This window comes from Arachis stenosperma, chromosome 1 (genome assembly GCF_014773155.1).
Source record: "Arachis stenosperma cultivar V10309 chromosome 1, arast.V10309.gnm1.PFL2, whole genome shotgun sequence".
In the NCBI taxonomy this organism is placed as follows: Eukaryota; Viridiplantae; Streptophyta; class Magnoliopsida; order Fabales; family Fabaceae; genus Arachis; species Arachis stenosperma.
This window is the reverse complement of record NC_080377.1, coordinates 16419830-16430028: the sequence shown is the minus strand read 5'-3', so window position 1 is coordinate 16430028 and position 10199 is coordinate 16419830.

The following is a 10199-nucleotide window of genomic DNA, read 5'->3' as shown; positions in this document are numbered from 1 at the left end:
ACGCCAGCTTGGTGGGGGGACCACAATTTTGTTTTCAAATCAATTTTTTTCAAACTTTCCTTTTCTCACCCATACTTTTCTACAAAATCACACTTCAATCATTCATCATTCACTTTCAAATCTTCAAAAATCAAAACCATTCTTCAAATTTATTTCAAATCAATTACAAACATTGTTCAAAAATTTCACCCTTTTCTCAATTTCTTTCCATATCTTCTCAAATCTCCTTTCAAATTTCTCTCTTCTTTTTCGAAAAAAAAACTCCCCTCCCCACCTTATAAATACACGTTTGGCTCCCTCATTCCATCACACCATTCGAATTTCCTCTTCCTCCCCCTCTCTTCTCTCTTTTCTTTTGCTTGAGGACAAGCAAACCTCTTAGTTTGGTGTGCTTTTCCGTGATCACTAAGCCAAGATTCATCAAGATCATGGCTCCTAAGGGAAAACAAACCAATTTAAGAGGAAAGAAAGAGACTAATCCAAAGAATCTTTGGAATCAAGAGAAGTTCTTAACCAAAGAACATGAAGACCATTATCACAAAATAATGGGTCTGAGGTCAGTGATCCCGGAAGTGAAATTTGATCTGAAAGAAGATGAATATCCGGGGATCCAAGAGCAAATTCGAAACAGAGGTTGGGAAGTTCTAACCAATCCTGAGACAAAGGTTGGAAGGAACATGGTTCAGGAATTCTACTCAAATCTGTGGCTGACAGATAAGCAGAGAATGACTGGAACCGCTTACCATACCTATAGAACCATGGTCAGAGGGAAAGTTATATACTTCCATCTGGACAAAATAAGAGAAATCTTCAAGTTGCCTCAACTGCAAGATGATCCTGACTCCTTTAATAGGAGGATAGTGAGAGTAGATAAAGGGTTGGATCAAGTTCTAGAGGACATATGCCTCCCTGGAACTAAGTGGATAACCAATTCTAAAGGTGTCCCAAACCAACTCAAGAGAGGAGACCTCAAACCAATTGCAAGAGGGTGGCTAGACTTCATTGGGCGTTCCATATTGCCCACTAGCAACCGTTCTGAGGTTACCATCAAGAGAGCAGTGATGATTCACTGCATTATGCTTGGAAAAGCAGTGGAGGTGCATCATGTGATTGCTTGTGAGATCTACACAATTGCAAATAAGAATTCCACTGAAGCCAAATTGGCCTACCCAAGCTTGATCTCCTTGCTCTGTAAAGAGGCTGGGGTAAAGATGGGAGTAGATGAGTTCATACCCATTGAACATCCAATCACCAAGAAGTCAATGGAAGGACAAGTGCAAGACAACTCTATCAAGAGGAGGGCGCATGAGTTCCTCCCTGAATTCCCTGAAATTGGCTACTGGGCCAGCCTAGAAGCATCCATTAACAAGTTGCAAGAGACTATGGAGCAACTGAAGGAAGAACAGCAGAATCAGAACTGCATGATCTGCAAATTGCTGAAGGAACAAGAGAAGCAGGGGCGTGAAATCCAAGAATTGAAACGCCAAAAGCTCTCCTCCCAAGCTGAGGGAGCATCCACTTCTCAAAATCAAGGTTGTTGAGTCCTAACTCTGTGAAAACCTCTATCATTAGGAGCCTATTGTTTTCGTTTTTTATTTTATTTTGTTTCATCTTATATTTATTTTCTGAATCTTGTTCTTAATTCATAATTAATAAAATTAAAGTTTATGCCTTAAAGCTATGAATGTCTTATGAATACATCACCTCTCTTAAAAGAAAAAATGCTTTAATCACAAAAGAACAAGAAGTACAGGATTTCGAAATTTATCTCTGAAACTAGTTGAATTAGTTTGATGTGGTGACAATACTTTTTGTTTTCTGAATGAATGCTTGAACAGTGCATATGTCTCTTGAATTTGCTGTTTTAAGAATGTTAAAAATTGTTGGCTCTTGAAAGAATGAGGAGAAAGAGAACTGTTGTTGAGGATCTGAAAAATTATCAAAATTGATTCTTGAAGCAAGAAAAAGCAGTGAAAAAACTATTCAAAAAAAAAATTTTCGAAAAAAGAAAAAAAAAAAAGAGAAAAAAGAGAGAAAGAAATAAAGTTGTGAACCAAGGCAAAAAGAGTGTGCTTAAGAACCCTGGACACCTCTAATTGGGGACTTTAGCAAAGCTGAGTCACAATCTAAAAAAGGTTCACCCAATTATGTGTCTGTGGCATGTATGTATCCGGTGGTAATACTGGAAGACAGAGTGCTTTGGGCCACAGCCAAGACTCATACACTAGCTATGTTTAAGAATCATCATACTTAACTAGGAGAATCAATAACACTATCTGAGTTCTGAGTTCTCACAGATGCCAATCATTCTGAACTCCAAAGGATAGAGTGAGATGCCAAAACTGTTCGGAGGCAAAAAGCTACTAGTCCCGCTCATCTAATTGGAGCTATGTTTCTTTGATATTTTGGAGTCTATAGTATATTCTCTTCTTTTTATCCTATTTTGATTTTCAGTTGCTTGGGGACAAGCAACAATTTAAGTTTGGTGTTGTGATGAGCGGATAATTTGTATGCTTTTTGGCATTGTTTTTAGTATGTTTTTAGTATCTTTTAATTAGTTTTTAGTATATTTTTATTAGTTTTTAGTTAAAATTCACTTTTCTGGACTTTACTATGAGTTTGTGTGTTTTTCTGTGATTTCAGGTATTTTCTGGCTGAAATTGAAGGTTCTGAGCAAAAATCTGATCCAGAGACTGAAAAGGACTGCAGATGCTGTTGGATTCTGACCTCCCTGCACTCGAAGTGGATTTTCTGGAGCTACAGAAGCCCAATTGGCGCGCTCTCAACGGAATTGGAAAGTAGACATCCTGGGCTTTCCAGCAATATATGATAGTCCATACTTTGCCCAAGATTTGATGGCCCAAACCGGCGTAGCAAATCAGCATCAGAAATTCCAGCGTTAAACGCCGGAACTGGCATAAAACTTGGAGTTAAACGCCCAAACTGGCATGAAAGCTGGCGTTTAACTCCAGAAAAGGTCTCTACACGAAATTACTTCATTGCTCAGCCCAAGTACACACCAAGTGGGCCCGGAAGTGGATTTTTCTGTCATTTACTCATTTCTGTAAGCCTTAGGATACTAGTTTACTATTTATAGGATCTTTTGACATTGTAATCGGTACCTCATGACCTCCTAACACTTTTTACACGTTTCTTGTACCTTCCACAGCATGAGTCTCTAAACCCCATGGTTGGGGGTGAGGAGCTCTGCTGTGTCTTGATGGATTAATGCAATTACTACTGTTTCTTATTCAATCATGCTTGTTTCCATTCTAAGATATCACTTGCTCTTAACCCGGATGAATGTGATGATCTGTGACACTCATCATCATTCTCAACTATGAACATGTGCTTGACAACCACCTCTGTTCTACCTTAGATTAAGTAGATGTCTCTTGGATTCTTTAATCGGAATCTTCGTGGTATAAGCTAGAACTGATGGCGGCATTCAAGAGAGTCCGGAAGGTCTAAACCTTGTCTGTGGTATTCTGAGTAGGACTCAATGATTGAATGACTGTGACGTGCTTCAAACTCCGAAAGGCGGGGCGTTAGTGACAGACGCAAAAGAATCACTGGATTCTATTCCGGCCGGACCGAGAACCGACAGATGATTAGCCTATGCTGTGACAGAGCATCAGGGACGTATTTTCACTGAGAGGATGGGAGGTAGCCATTGACAACGGTGAAACCCTACATACAGCTTGCCATGAAAGGAGCCTTGCGTGTTTGATGAAGATGACAGTAGGAAAGCAGAGATTCGGAAGATGGAGCATCTCCAAAGCCTCAGCCTACTCTCCACTACTGCAGAACAAGTACTTTTTTTTATGTTCTTTTGCTTTTTACAATCAATCCTGATAATTTCTGATATCCTGACTAAGATTTACAAGGTAACCATAGCTTGCTTCAAGCCGACAATCTCCGTGGGATCGACCCTTGCTCACGCAAGGTATTACTTGGACGACCCAGTGCACTTGCTGGTTAGTTGTGCGGGATTGCAAAAGTGTTATTGCAATTTCGTGCACCATTCACCAAGGGCAAAGGAGGTTGTGCTTCTTCTTCTATAATCTCCATGTCAAGTCCAATGGGAGAGGATTCAAATGTAGATAAGAATTCATTAATGATTGAATCCATCTCTTGATCGTCTCCTTCAAAGTCTTCAACCATGATATGCTTTGGAGGTTGTACACCCTCCTCAACATCAGCTTCAATCGTCTTTGAAGGATGCTCTATAACTTGACTTTCCCATGGAGGTTCAGCATCTCCTAAGTCTTCAACCACTGCCTCCTCTTCTTGAACAATGACAGCTTCTTCTACTCGTTCTAGTACGAATTCATTCTCTGTCTTGTTCACTGGGGTTTCTGGTATCTCCTTCATGCTATGCTCTTCACTAGACTGTCCACATGGAGTTGTGGCTGATTCTTGTATAATTAAGCGCTGGGAAGCTAATTGACTCATTATTGCTTGCCCCAATTGATGAATGGTTGCCTGACATCGATCCACTGTTTCCTTGAGACGATCCTTTGTCTCTTGATACACTCGGCTTTCATAAATGGGATCATAGTGCTCTTGGATTGATGGATATGGAGATGGTGAATATTGAAGTGGTGGTTTTTGTGAGTAATTGGGTTGGAATTAGGGTGGTTCTATATATGGTTCATATGGCTCATAAGGTGGTTGGTATGGTGGTTGAGGGTTAGGGTCATATGGAGGTGAATGGTGGAAAGGGACTTGTGAGTGTGGTGGGTTGAGGTTGTGTTGAAAGGATGATCTCTGAGCATAGGGTGGGGCTTGTTGGTAGCTACAAGGTGGTCCACCATATCTATCAGCTTGGGATGCATTGTAGCTTGGTCTTTGTCCATGATATCTAGGATGGTGTTGTTGCCTAAATGGTTGATTAGATCCTCTTGACTCCATCCATCCTTGATTGGTCTGACCTTGATGCATATTCCTGCTGTGGTTTCTATTTTCTTCAACAAAGTTAGAACCAAACTCAAAGCGAGAGGGGTGAGAATTCATAGTAGTTATCAGAAATAAGGGGGAAAAAGGAGAAATAAATAAACAAGTAAAAGAAAAATATTTTTTTTTAAAAAAAATATTTACAATAACCAATAATAAGGCACACGTTTGCAATTCCCCGGCAACGACGCCATTTTGACGTTAGGATTTTTGCTAGTAAAGAATTTCATAAAAACAGTCGCGTTGTAGATATAGTCTCTAAACCGACGGAAATCCCTTCGTACAAAAGTTTGGTTGTCACAAGTAACAAACCCCTAAATAAAATTGATAACCGAAGTATTTAAACCTCGGGTAGTCTTTTCAAGGAATTGCAGGGAGGTATGTTCTTATTATTGGCTATGAAAAAGGTAAAATTGGGGTTTTGGAAGTAAAGGGGCAGTATGTTGCACAAAAAATAATAAGAAAAATAAATAAATAACTATAAAATAAACTCTTGGCAAGGTATGGGAACTGGAAGTTCTATCCTGGTTATCCTTATCAATTGTAATGAGAATTGGATTTTTCTCCCATTTTGTTAACCTCTAACTATGAAGGTAAGTTAAGTGGATGAATTAATTCTAATTCTCAACTAACAATGAGTTTGATAACTCAAGAGTCACCAATTATTTAACCAAGACCAAAAAGAAAGAAAAACTAAATCTACTAGAATAACAATATCTTCAGATTGGGGATAATAAAAAGAAACAATCATAAACTGAAATATAGCAAATAACATTAATTAAGAAAATCCTAACATGAAAGTCATAAGCCAAATTCAAAAGATAAATTTCAATTAAAGTACCAAGATGAATAAAAATAGAAACGAAATTAAATAGAAAGGAACATTAAACCTGGGATTGAGAGTCACTCCTAAAACTAAGAGAAGTCCTAAATCCTAATCCTAAGAGAGAGGAGAGAACCTCTCTCTCTAAAAACTACATCTAAAATTGTAAAAAGTGAATTATGAGTGCATGATCTAAATGGATGCAATCCCTCTACTTTATAGCCTCTAATCTGAGTTTTCTGGGCCGAAAACTGGGTCGAAAACAGCCCAGAAATCGCTGGAGAAGAAATCTGCCACGCTGGTTTTTCGTCACTGCGACGCGGCCGCATGGAGCACGCGGTCGCGTCGCCTAGCGTCAAGGCCACTATGGCATATTATATATCAAATCGAAGCCCCGGACGTTAGCTTTTCAACGCAACTAAAACCGCATCATTTGGATCTCTGTAGCAAAAGTTATAACCGTTTGAGTGAGAAGAGATCATACTGGACAGCTTTGCAGTTCCTTCAACTTCTTGTATTCCTTCCACTTTTGCATGCTTCCTTTCCATGCTCTGAGTCGTTCCTGCCTTGTAATCTCTGAAATCACTTAACACACATATCAAGGCATCTAATGGTAATAAGAGAGGATTAATAATAAGCAAATATAAGTCCAAAGAAACATGTTTTCAATCAAAGCACATAATTAGAAAGGCAAATGTAAAACCATGCAAATAGTATGAATAAGTGGGTAAAGAGTTGATAAAAATCACTCAATTGAGCACAAGATAAACCATGAAATATGGGTTTATCAGTCCCACCTTCGTACAGAAGAAACATGTTAAAATTTGATCCTGTTTCTTAGCCTTTTTTCTGTTGAGAAGGTGATCCGCAGTAGTATCACGCTTTCTTTTATACTGAGAAAATGAAGCCATGTGAGCACTTTCAGTCTTATCTTACTTCAACCTCTCTTCTTCTTGCACACATTGAGATATAAGCTCATTTAGGGACTAAATGTTCTTCAGAGTGTTATAACTCACTTTAAATTGCCCAAAGTGTACAGTAAGGGAGATCAAAATAAAATGCACGAGTAAATCTTCAGACAACTCTAACTTTAGTGCTTTCAATTTAGAAACAAGATGAGACATTTTCGTAATGTACTCTCTTATGTTTCCTTTACATTTATACCTTATGGAGACAAGTTTGCTTAAAAGACTACTTGCCTCCGCCTTTTCATTCTTAGCAAAGAATTTTTCAACATCTTTCAGGAATTGTTTGGCATCTCTATCCTCGGTAATTGAGCCTCGAAACACTTCAGGAATTGAGCATTTCATGATCATAATGCTCATTCGATTGGATCTCTCCTCTCGAAGAGCTATATCCAGATCTATACAACCAAGGACAATCTTCATGGTATCCTTTCAAACCTTAAAATTTGAACCATTCAGCATATAGAAATACGGCTGATTTGCAGAAACATTGGTAGTTGAAGTCATAGTTTTTGAATTAGAACAAAAAACATGCAGTAAATACTAGTTAAATAATGGAAAAAAATCTATATTAACACATCTATAACAACATTAATTTTCAATCTTTGGATAGAAAAATTAACTGTAAGTGATACTCTCATTGCAGTAATCAAATATTGTCAAAATTTCTGTCACACATTAAGCCTTTCTTTGGACCGACTGAATGCACACATGGAAACTTAAACTTCGCAACCTATTTATTATCGCATATATTTTCTATTAATTGGACAAATAATAACCTTCCTTTGGGTCGATTATTGATTGTATAATTAATAAAAATAATAAAAATGTGTAATACTCATTATTTGGCCAAACAATACACTTCCTTTGGATCGATTAATGTTTGCATAAATAATGAACATTATTTTATATTACTTAAATATTATTAATGTATACATATAACTTGGCCAAATATAAATCTTTTTTGGATAGATTAATATTTACATCAGTAACATATACATAATAATATTTATATTCTAAAAGGATAATTAATTAATTTTATACCAAATTAATAGCGCACACATAATTAAAACGAGACAATTATAATTCAATAATATTTTATTAATGTTTTAAATAAAACATTTATTTATTATATAAATTAAACGCCGATTCGGTCTCATATAATAGAGAGAGAGAGAGACCTTAATGTATAACTAAACAATGATAATATATATATAAATATTCATACATGAAATACACGTATATATAAAGAATTGCAATCACGGCACTAGCATTGACAAAAAAAATTAATCTGTGTATTTGTGCAACAGTACCAATATATGACGCACAACATCATACGCGTTCCTATATATGTTATATCATAAAGGAAGGAACACAAAATACATTGATCCGATCCATATATTAACTCAGTAATAAAATTGAATATTTTCGATAACTAAATTATAAATAACTCTGATATTACTTGTTAGAATAAATTATTTTATTAATTTAAATTATTCATATTAAATCATAAAAAATATATCTTAATACAAAAACGTACATTTACTCATAGAAATCAAAAATTAAAAATAAAAAGTTAATAGAATAATTATTTTAATTTTGTAATTTTTTTGATCTACCTCAACTAAAGTTTTTCGTATTTCTAATAGAATTGAATTATGACTCTTCTTATAGGAAAGAGCGACAAAGGCAACTTTTTTGCTGTATTAGAGACCAAAACTTAAAAACACTATTTATATTTGAGCATGACACCCATTAAATCCTAAAACTAAAATAAAATAATATATAAAATTTGAAAGATAATATATCTAAAATTCAAAAGATAATTATCTAAAGTCCAAAAGATAATATCTGGTTTTATTCTCATTTAATTTCAAATTAAAAATAATTATGACTTGTTCAATTTAGTATTTATAACAATAAATGAAATCTCTATTATATAAGTCATTTAATTTAAAATAGTATAATTTGTGATTATAATTAATATATGTATTGTCTATAAACAAATTAAAAAATTATTTAATTTTCTAACATTATTATAATTAAAGTTGCCTTAATTTTTGAGAAAGTATAGGTGACTATGAATTTTGAGCTAAAAATATTTTACAAATACTAAAAATTATTTATTAAATTAATTATTATATATTGTATACATTTATATATATTGTTTTATATATTTTTTCAACAAAGTAATTAAAATTAAAATAATCAAATTTTTTATATTAGAATAATCAAATGTCTTATGAGAAAATAATTAAATATTTTCACTATAGTGTAATCAAAGTTTAGTGAACACTAAAAATCGGTTGCCAATTGTTATTATATTTTGGTACTTTTATTCGTATTTTACTTATAAAAATATAACTAGTTTAATTATAAGTGTGAATTAAGCTTGATTAAATCCAAGACTTTTTAGCTAGAAAACAATATATATACTTGCCATATTGACTAACCTTGAATTTATTATTTTTAAGTTTTAGTTGGTGCATGCTTATTTATAAACCAATTATTTACAAAAGTTTGATTATAAATGTGATCAAACATTTATTCTGTATTTTAATATGTATATTTATTATATAAATGACTAATTGTTAAACTAAATGTTTAATGTTCGTATAATATGATTATTTAGCTAATAATGTGCAACCAATAACACACTTCTTCCTTTACAAAAAGGAGAAAAATTAGAACATACTTATTGGTTAGTTGATTTTCTTGCTTTCCTTAAGTTGGCCATGTAACGCGATTAGAAGAGAAGGAAATTTAAGAACCCATCATATATCAAGGCCAGCTAGTCTTCAAAATTGAGAATTAGAGTAATATCAAGATTACTTTTCTTGCCTATGGTGACCCTTTCAAATTGGGTGCAGTATTCCATTCTTTTACACATGTTTCGTATACAAAGAAAGGAGAACGGACATATCCTATTAAAAAAGGATTGGCAATTCGAAGGTTGTTTTTGAATGAAGTAGATAGTTACATTTATTTCTTAATTAAGGAATAACTATCTATAACAGAATAATTAATATAATAATCTTTATTTTTCATATTATCTAAAATAATTAACCTTTTCTATAGAAATGTGGATACATTACAAAAAAGTGGCTGAATATCGTCGGTGGATTTATCAAAAAAATTTGCCCAATAATTTATTTATCGTCAAATTTAACAGTGAATTAAATATGATGGTATAAACTTTGTCGATAACTATTTAAAAGTAGATTTTTTTATCTGCCGTTAATTATCGACGAATTTAACCGTAAATATAAATATTTAATTGGCAAAATTTTAGAACTTATTACTGTCGAATTTTTTTCAGGTAAATTCGATGGTAATATATTATTTATTATAAATAATTAAATTAATAGTTACCGGTAAATTTAATCAATAATAAACTTATATTTTTATTATTTTTTTAAATTTGTTTAAAAATTCAGTATATAATTTTAAATATT